At 46.0% G+C, this 7,500-nt stretch overlaps 1 protein-coding gene across 1 annotated transcript in view; it reads left to right on the top strand.

Moving 5' to 3' along the window:
- ntng2a (netrin g2a) overlaps nucleotides 1-7,500 on the top strand; it is a 71,651-nt gene that overhangs the window by 34,156 nt on the left and 29,995 nt on the right. The window lies entirely within an intron of this gene.

Below are 7,500 nucleotides of genomic sequence, written 5' to 3'. Positions count from 1 at the left end.
TGTCTCCTCTTGCTGTATATTGTTATTGTTGTTGTTGTTGTTGTTGTTGTCATTGTTGTTGTGGTTGTTGTCTTCTGGTCTCTCCCGTGCCTGGGAGTGGGGGTCCATATGCGAGTGGTGGCGGTGGCTCTGGTCCTGCCGGCGGCAGATGGCCGGATGGGGGTTTGGTGGCAGCCCAATCCCAGGCCCTGGCACCGGCCACCGAACATGAGATCTCGCCTTGGCCCACCCAGTGGGGCATTTGCCCTGCAGCGCCCAATAGAACGGAGAGAGGGGGGGAGGGGGGAAGGAAACGAGGGAGAGAGAGAGAGAGAGAGAGAGAGAGAGAGAGAGAGAGAGAGAGAGAGAGAGGAGAAGGATCTGAAAAAGAGCAGAAGAGAGAAAAAGAGAGAAAAAGAGTGAAGAGAGAGGGATACATATTTAGAATTAGAAAGCAAGTATATTAATATCTTATTTTACCCAATTCAAAATAAAGTTAAAAAAGAAATAATTAGAAAGCAAGAAAGAGTAGAAGACATACTAAGAAACCTCTTCCAGAATTTGTATTCTTTTACGTCGCGTCGTACATTTGCCAAACTGATGGCGTCCCCTTGGCTTAACTGTAGTTCATGAGTTCATGATTATGACATAATTAATTGTATTCATTAATTCTCGTTCATGGCAGACTGGCACTAATTTGCAGAGACGGGATGTTCCCGTTAACAACCATTGCACTGTTCCCTCTGTGTGCTGTGCTCATCCACTACACACACAGTACACGGTCACAACTGCAAGCCAACGTCTGCTTCCATGTGCCATTGCATCACATGTTAACTGTAGCCTATATGGCCAGAATGTGGTGATAGAATAGAATAGAATAGAATATATACTTTTTTTGATTCCGTGAGGGAAATTCAGTTTTCTGCATTTAACCCAATTTAACCAAATTAGTGAACACACAGCACACAGTGAACATACAGTTAGCCTTCATGTAGAGTGGGTTTCGCCCACCACTTGGATGAGAACGTATGTGCTACACGTTAAGTATAGCCCACTTTAAAAAGACACAAACTATAGCCTGTTAAAAATTGAAGACGGTGTGTGTGTGTGTGTGTGTGTGTGTGTGTGTGTGTGTGTGTGTGTGTGTGTGTGTGTGTGTGTGTGTGTGCATATTTGTCCGTGTTTGTGTATGCGTCTGTGTATATCTGTGTGTGTGTGGGGGGGTTGTGTACAAGAGCAAAAAGCATTTTCATTCCAGAGGAGAAGAAAAGGGGATCTCCCTTCCATCCTCTACCCCCCCCCCCCCCCCCCCCCCCCCATTTCTCTCAGCACAGGAATGTCCTGCTGGCGCCGGCCCTGGTGCTTGTGAAACCCGTCTGATGTCCAGCACTGGGCTCTCTCTCTCCTTCTTCTTCCCCTCCCTTTTCCCTCTCTTCTCTCATCTCCTCTCTTTTCCTCCCTTTTCCCTCTCTTCTCTCCTTCTTCTTCTCCTCCTTTTTCCTCTCTTCTCTCATCGCGTTTCTTTTCCTCCCTTTTTCCCTTGTCTCTTCTCTTCTCTCATCTCCTTTCTTTTCCTCCCTTTTTCCTATCTTCTCTTCTCTCATCACCTCTCTTTCTCTCCTTTTTTCCTTTCTTCCCTTCTCTCATCTCCTCTCTTTTCCTCCCTTATTCCTGTCTTCTCTTCTCTCATCTCCTCTCTTTCTCCCTTTTCCTTTCTTCTCTTCTCTCATCACCTCTCTTTCTCTCCTTTTTCCCTTTCTTCCCCTCTCTCATCTCCTCTCTTTTCCTCCCTTATTCCTCTCTTCTCTCGTATCCTCTCTTTTCTATCTCTTTTCTCTCCCTCTCTCTCTCTCTCTCTCTCTCTCTCTCTCTCTCTCTGTCCCAGCAGCAGTAGTGTTAGTGTGTGTTAGTGTGTGTGTAGCGTGTGCATCCATGGTGCCCTGGTCAGCTGGCCTCGGTCCCTGCCGTCCTCTAAGCCGTGTCCACTGCGTCCTCGTGTCCTTGCTGCGCTGTGCTGCGCTGCGCTGCGCTGGCTGCTTTTAATCAGGAGGCTTTACTGTCCACTGCGCACTTTCTGCCAGGTGTCAATAATTTAGAATGTGCGCGGGCGGGGCGGCTCGGTGCCGCATACCAATCCCAGCGCTGGCGTGCATATTGCATGGCGCCCGCCTGCCTGCCTGCCTGCCGCTTGGTATGCAAGCAAATTTAGAATGTGCCAGCAGGCATTTACTCAGCCGTCACCCAAGACAGATCTCTTTTATCAGCGACGGGCGCGCGCTAGCTCGTTCCCTCGCTCCGCTCCGCTCCTTACCTCTGCTGGAGTCGCATGGCGCAGCGCAGAATACCGCGGTGGAACCGTGCGGAACAGTGTGGAACAGTGCGACGGCGCAGTCGTCTTCTCCGCGGCTGACAGGAGAAGGGCGGCGGTTCTCTCACGGCACATCAGTCTGCCGCTGGGTTCTGTTTTTAAGTGATTGTTTTCCTATTTTCCGACCCAGCAGCCTCCATGGTGTCCATCTCATGCGCTCCCTGCGACTGGACTGTACACACGCATTGTTTGGGTGAATGCTGTAATTGGAGAAAAAACAAGCAAATGTTTGAGCCCAAGCCCAGTATGATGGATATTCATTTTTTTTACTAACATGATGTCTGTCTGTACACCATTACTAAGTGTGTTTGTACAGTATCTCTAAACCTATACTTGGTCATATTTTCTTCTTTTCCCCTCTTATTTTGTCTTTTTTTTTATTCCATGTGATTCCATTCCGTATTTTCCAAACGATTGTGTTTACATCCCACAAATGTTTAGTTGTTTACTCAGACCACTTTCAGTTGTTTATGAGGGGTGTCATAGATAAATATGTTTATTTATTTATTTTTCCGGCGAGCCTATTATATGTGTAGTGAGTGTGAAGTTTTGAGATGAGTGTGGGGAGCGGATTAGATGGCTGTGCTGAAGGCCACCATGGGGACCCACTGAAAGGGTAGAGCCCTCTTTTAGGGGAAAACAGATGCCTTTGATGCCATAAACTGGAAGGTAGGATTTGACATGCAGTTAGTTTCATTCAGCACCAGTAGCACCAGTGTCACCTACAGGTGGAGAAAAAGCCTTGAGATGAATAAAAGGCACGAGATCAAGTTGGAGTGAAAAGACCCTGTGTTGAAGTAGGGATTCTGATATAGGAGAAGCTGACTCTCTGTGGAGGAACTGGCGCGTGTGTGCGTGTGCGTGTGCGTGTGTGTTTGCGTGCATGTGCGTGTGCGTGTGCGTGTGCGTGTGCGTGTGTTTGCGTGTGCGTGTGTGTGTGTGTGTGTGTGTGCTTTACATTCTAAAGAGTTTCATAAGTTTGTGTAATTCCCACTGGTGCGCTGGGCCCTAATGAAACCACCGTCTGCTGATTAACCTGCACTGATGGAGGCTTGTAAAAGAGTGTGTGTGTGTGTGTGTGTGTGTGTGTGTGTGTGTGTGAGTGAGAGAGTGTGTGTGTGCGTTTACTCGTGTGTGTTTGATTGTGGGTGTGGGTGGGTGTGAGTGTGAGTTTGCGTAAGTCTGTAAGTATTTATCCCTGTGTGTGTGTGTTTGTGTGTGTGTGTGTGTGTGTGTGTGCATTTGTACTGTATGTGTGTGTAAGTCCATGTAAGTGCAAGTGTGCTTCCATTTCTGCAAGTGTGTGTCATAAGGTACTGGATGCCTATATTTCCCTCGGGATAAATAAAGTATATGTCTCTATTGATATGCGTCTGTCAAGTGTAGCTGTGCATGTGTGTGTGTGCGTGTGTGTGTGTGTGTGTGTATGTGTGTGTGTGATTCTGTGTAAGGAAGGCTGTGTGCGTGTGTGCGTGTGTGTGTGTGTATGTGTGTGCGTGTGTGAGTGTGTGTGTGTGTGTGTGTGTGTGTGTGTGTGTGTGTGTGTGTGTGTGTGTGTGTGTGTGTGTGTCTGTGTGTGTGTGTGTGTGTGTGTGTGTGTGTGTGTGTGTGTGTGTGTGCGTGTGCGTGTGTGATGAGAAGTGAAGCCCCTGTGTCTATTCTTCCCACTGGTGTAATTATGGCTTAAGGCCTCTGGAGGTTACAGTGATCTGGTCACCTCCCTCCGGCTTCTGAGACGCACTTAATTAAAGTCAATGGAAGTGAATTAGAGCTGGAGCTGTCTGTCTGTCTGTCTGTCTGTCAGTTTGTCTGTCTCTTTGTCTGTCTCTCTCTCCTTCTGTCTCTCTGTCTCTCTTGTCTGTCTGTCTCTCTGACACTGATGAGCTGTCTATCAACCTCAGATGGTGAAGAGGGCCAAGATTAGAGCTGACCCAATCAATGGCATTGTGACAGATACATTTACACCTCACATACATACTCACGTGCATACACACGCGCGCGCGCACACACACACACACACACATGCATGCACACATGCTCTCACGCACACGCACATACAGTGTACACGTATGCATGCGTGCACACACACACACACACACACACACACACACACACACACACACACACACACACTTTAGCATCTGGACTCGTCCTAATATACTGTTTACTGTAAATATGTGCAGAATTAATTTTGACATTGTTTCCCTGAAATATTCAAGGCATTTCCTGAAAAGACATTGTCTCGATGACAGTACAGTGTATGCTGCTCAAACCCTGTGTGCATCATTCAGAATTGATTTCTGCCTTGCCAGATGTGCAGAATGTTCATGCCATTTGCCAGATGTGCAAAAAGGATTGCAAATTATGCTTTTTTTTCAGACCCTTCTCCACTTTATCTCAGTTCATTTGAAATGAGCTCAGGCTCAGATGAGACAGTAGAATGTCTGTATCCTGAGTTTCCCTGAGCCCAAACAATGATTTTCTTTAGAGAAAAAAATTCTAGCCATCTTAGGTTAAAAAAAAGCCCTGTCCCGTGTTTTAAAGATTTCTCTGGATTCTCTGAATATTTTAATGATATTCTGCACTGCAGATGATGAAATCTTCAAATCCTTTGCAATTTGATGATAAGAAAACATTATTCTTATATTGTTTCATCATTTGCCCACACAGGTTTAGACAGAGTGATGAATACCTCCACATATTCACTTCTGAGAGAGCCTGTCTCTCTGGGATGCTCTTTTTTCATACCCAATCATCGTTCCAGTTCACTTAATTAGCTGTGAAATGTTCCTACTTTTGTTGTTTCTATCTTCACAACACTTTTCTAGCCTTTTGTTGCCTCCGTCCCAACTTTTGAGACGTGTTGCTGGCATCAAATTAAAAATGTGCCTTTATTTCCCATTAAATAGTCCAATTTCTCTCATTGAACAGTTGATTTGTTGTCTTAAAGCTATTTTTTCTTTTTCTTTTTTTTTTTTATTAAATATGGGGTTGACATGGTTTGTAAATCATCATCAGAATTCGGGTTGTATTTCTGAAACTTTTATATAATCTAGGTTTAGTGCACATAAAGTGGAGTATGTCAGGCCTTTTTTGTTTTAATTTAGCTTATTCTAATCGTTATTACTCTAAATGGTTTACAGCGAATGGAAATTTAAAAAAAATCAAAAATCTCAAAATATTAGCATAAAATATGCATTACAATATATTGAACTGTCGATTTGAGATTTAATTTGTCTGGACAAGGCAATGAACTTTTCAATGATATTCTAAGTTTTTAGATGCACCTGTATTTGATATATTTTTAGATGCACCAGAGAAGAACCCTTTCCGTTTTTGAGTGGAACAAACTCATGGGGGGCCTGCGCAAATTTAGTTTGGCTTTTGCTAATGTTAGCATGTTTTCAAATACAAATTTAGTTTCGCTTTTGCTAATGTTAGTGTGTTTTCAAATACAAATTTAATTTTGCTTTTGCTAATGTTAGTGTGTTTTCAAATACATTGATGCCGTTGAAGGTTACTGTTGGGCCTTGACAGAGACTCTGTATGCATTCAACCAAGTGTCATTCTGGGTTCTTCCATCATCTTTCAAATTCCAGTTACATTAAATAGATTCAGTCATATTTATTTCGCCCATCAGCCGTCGTCTATTTATGTCGCAATCATGCACTGACCCTTTAGGACCTCATTTGCATTTGGATAGTGTGACCTTTGACCTTTCATTTCCTTGTGAACATTTTCCATTAATCTCTTTGGGAAATGGTCTGTGCTGCCTGCCGCCTGTGGCCCTCCTTGAGTCCAGCGTTCAGCACTCTTCTCCTCGTGCATGTGTGTGTGTGTGTGTGTGCGTGTATGTGTGTTTGAGTGCTTGTTTGTGCGCGCGCGTGTGTGTGTGTGTGTGTGTGTGTGTGTGTGTGTGTGTGTGTGTGTGTAGGCCAGTCTGGTCTAGTCTGCGCTGTCTCAAGCACCAGCAGACAGTGTGTGTGTGTGTGAGAGCGCTCCTCTCCTGAGCACGGCCCGACCTCAATCCAGCCTTCGCCTGTTGGAGGCCGTCTGTGAGCACCGATTCAGGTCTCTGCTCCTTGTGCGCGCGTGTGTGTGTGTGTGGTGTGTGTGTGTGTATGTGTGTGCAGCCTCCACCTCTTGGAGGGCATCTGTGAGCACCGAATCAGGTCTCTGCTCCTCGTGCGTGTGTGTGTGTGGTGTGTGTGTGTGTGTGTGCAGCCTCCGCCTCTTGGAGGGCGTCTGTGCACACAGATCCAGGTCACCGGCATGAATATTTTATGGAATTGGAAGCCGGCGCATTCCACTGGAACTAAACGGCCTGGGCTTCTCCAGCCAATCACTTGGTTATGAAGATTGTAATTTGAAAAGTCATCATTTCCATAGTAACCTGCTTTACCCAGGAGTGGGAGGGAGGGAGGGAGGCAGGCCACCCCATCACTATCACCGTGGCGATCATTACTGGAACAGAGGCCACCACAGGGCCATGTGCTGTCCTGGGTACCACACTCACCATGGCGATGGGACCAATCTCATAACTGTGTGTATGTGTGTAACAGAGAGATTGAGAGTGTGCATGTGTGTGTGTGTGTGTGTGTGTGTGTGAGAGAGAGAGAAAGGGAAAAAGGGAGTGAGAAAATGAGAGGGAGAGTGTGTATGTGTGTGTGTGTGTGTGAGAGAGAGAGAGTGTGTGTGTGTGTGTATGTGTGTGTGCAGCAGATTTGTCTCCTAGGTGGGCTTGTGACAGTAATGTGATAGAGGGAAAGTGACTGTGAGGCCATCTCCAGCTCCAGCTCCAACTCCTTTAGTCTTCTCTTATTACACACCATTATCGTCACTCACACCCCCTTCAACTACACACATACACACACACACGCATGCGCACACACACAGGCACGCGCACGCAGACACACACACACACACACACACACACACACACACAGGCAAGCGCACGCACATACACACACATATACACATACACACACACACACTGCATTCACTCTCCCCAGTGCACAGTTCATCTATGGCCAGCACCCAGATATCTCTCAATGACTGTATGGAAACACGGACCAAATGGCTCTCAGTCACTGATATTGCCCAGCTCACACACACACACACACACACACACACACACACACACACACACACAC

The sequence above is a fragment of the Sardina pilchardus genome, chromosome 8 (assembly GCF_963854185.1).
Source record: "Sardina pilchardus chromosome 8, fSarPil1.1, whole genome shotgun sequence".
Taxonomy (NCBI): Eukaryota; Metazoa; Chordata; class Actinopteri; order Clupeiformes; family Clupeidae; genus Sardina; species Sardina pilchardus.
The sequence above is the reverse complement of the archived record's forward strand: the minus strand, read 5'-3'. Positions and strand labels throughout refer to the sequence as shown.